This window comes from Lactuca sativa, chromosome 4, assembly GCF_002870075.4.
Source record: "Lactuca sativa cultivar Salinas chromosome 4, Lsat_Salinas_v11, whole genome shotgun sequence".
NCBI lineage: Eukaryota > Viridiplantae > Streptophyta > Magnoliopsida > Asterales > Asteraceae > Lactuca > Lactuca sativa.
Genome location: NC_056626.2, coordinates 249,052,999 through 249,056,029, shown reverse-complemented (window position 1 = coordinate 249,056,029; position 3,031 = coordinate 249,052,999).

Genomic DNA, 3,031 nt, shown 5'->3' with positions numbered 1-3,031 from the left:
TAATTTGTGGTATGCATGTAATTGTACTTAAATGAACTATCAATTCAAGTTGAACGCAATGCTGCTCAAGCGTAAAAAGAAAATTTGTTTTGTCAGAGAGTATTAGTCCCTTAAGCATTTATAGTTTGTATATCTTATGTGGTTCGATATACTTAGTTCACTATAAACATTTCTCTGATACCAATCTGTCACACCCCCAAACCTGAACGGCGGAAACGTTCGGGGGCGGATGACTTCATGTGGTAACGTAACAAATGAATACATAGTAAAGAAAGCAATACAACCATCATATATATAATTGAAAGTTTACATTTGTCAAAAGTTACATGTTCAAAACCAATTACAATATGATGTCTAAATACGAGATTAAATTGGCGCCGCAACATCCCTTCATCAAAAGCATAATGAATACCTGAAATTACCGATTTCCTGGGACATATAAGTAATTTTGAAAGAGTAGATCAACATTTAAGCTGGTGAGTTTCATAAGTATTTAAGTGACAATGTTTGTATGAAATGAGATGTTTTGTCTTTGTTTGTTTGTGTTTAGAAAATCCTATATTTTCTACTAGTATGAAAGTAGCCTTCACTCAAGACCAATGTTTGTTTCTAAAAATGTATGTAAGTGTAAAATAACCAATGTGTTTGAAAACCTTGTAAATCAATGCATTTTTAATACCCCATGTGAGTTTTATAACCATACTATTGACTCGGAATGCCTATACACAACGTTCTTCAGGTGTTGGAATGTTATGACGTTTGTCACCCCAAACGGTGGACTGCAGCTAACAGTCAGGGCGCGGGTTGTCAAGCCCGTATAGATCTATACACAAACACCATGCTCCCCCTCCAAGGGATTCTGGTATATAATACAGGACTTCAAATGTGTACTCGAACGTACATGAAGTTAGTGTCTCACAAAACCGTGGTATAAAAACAGATCTACTTGTTAAAATGTTACCTTTGTTCTTGTATACGAAAGTGACTTCTTGAAATTCATGTTTCTAGTACATAAGAGTTAGAAATTTGTTCGTAAAACTATACCTATTATAGTTTTCTAAAAGTGTGTCTCGTTTGTTTAGAAATACCTAGAAAAAGGAATCATTTGTTATGAAAGCATAGATTTTTGGTGTAGAGTCCAAGATAGACAAGTATACATATAATCTAAGAAAAGTTTAGTTTATGCATGCATTACGACAATTTATATTTCAAAAGATAGAATGCTATTTTAACATATGTTATATATATGAAAGTTCCTTATAAAGTTTGTAAATCGCATGTGATTTGGATATATAACAACATATAAAAGAGTTCTTTATGTAACACACGATAATACTCGTGTGTTTTACTTGTAATCCCCCCCTTGAAAGCATGTAAAAGAGTTTATAGAACATTTAAAAGGTAAATTAAGGGGTATGAACTCACTTGAAAGTTTGAAGATAGCGAGATGGAAAACCGGGCAGAGTTTCGTCTCGGGAAACGGATTTTTCTCGGGATTCTCGGGAATCTCGGGAGTAAAATCGACCCTCAGGACTTGAGCAAAAAGACCAGAGCTTCGGGTTTGAACGGGCACGGAAAACAAGGCAATATCGTGAGAGAAAGGAGAGAAATGAGCCTCTTTTTCGGAAGCCTTCGCATGCTATTTATAGGGGGATCTAAGAAGCCTCGTACGCGGGGCGTACGCTCGTACGCAACGCGTACGCGTATGTCATGCATGACTGAAGCCTCGACTGCCTCGGCTTCGGATGGGACGGATCAGTCTGGCGGGTCGGATGGGACGGCGGGTCGGACGGGTCGGTCGGACGGGCGGGTCGGACGGGTCGGTAGCCTCGCATAGGGCGACGTGGATGATCAGAGGCCAAGGCCCTCGGGTACGCAGGGCGTACCTCGGATGAGGACGCTGACTCCTCTTCGGATAATGCTTGATTTTTGAATTAAATAAATATATAATTTATTTAATAAACTTCAAAAATTCATATCTTCTTCATACGAACTCCGTTTTCGATGGTCTTTATATCCCCGCGTAGGTGAGACTACGCTCTACAACTTTCGTTTAGACTCCGTTGGAAAATTCCAAAATTATTTTTATTATTTATTTTATAACTCATCGTGTTTAAGGAATTTCTTCAAAAATTTATAACTTCTTTATTTGATGTCGGTTTTTGCCAGACTTTTTACCGCTGAAATACCATTGTCGAGACCTTCGATTCTCGTTTAGGTCATTCCGGCCAAAAGTCGCTCGATCTCCGATTCGAGTTTTTAGCTGTCTGTTGCTAAACTGAACTTGGAAAAATCATAACTTCAATATACGAAGTCGGATTTGGGCATTCTTTTTACGTAAGATCATGGTTTAAAGACATTTAAACATAGAAGGAATTTAAATAGAACTATTTGGACATTTTATTATGAAAGTTAAATTTTATTACTCAAAAGTGGTTACAATACTTGACCTTTTAGGTCATTACAAAGAGTTGAAATATCGGGTTGTCACACACACTGATCGAGATGTTTGACGAGCGTTACGCTGCCTTGACTGATGCTGTTGTTGCTGCAGCCACAGCAGCTGTTGCTGCTGCGAGACCCCAGGGTGGTGATTCGTTGCTGTACCGAGAGTTCTGCAACACGAAACCACCAGAGTTCGATGGTACACAGGATCCGATCACCGCTATGAGGTGGATCTCCGATATAGAGGGGTGTTTCTATACGTGCTCGTGTCCGGAGCACTTGAGGGTGCGGTTCGCAATCAACCAGCTTCGCTTGGGGGCGAAGGACTGGTGGAAGTTTGTCACCGCGAGCTATTCGACAGCTGAGCTGAATGCAGTGACCTGGGAGAGGTTTACTGCGATGTTTCGTGACGAGTATGTTCCCCAGGTGGAGAGGGAACGTTTAGCTCAAGAGTTTCTGACCCTCAAGCAGGGGACTGAGTCGGTGACAGTGATTATGAGGATGTTTCATGAGCGGGCGCTGTTTTGCCCGGAACTAGTGTCCACGGAGTAGGCTCGCATGAGCCGTTATCTGAGTATTCTGAGGA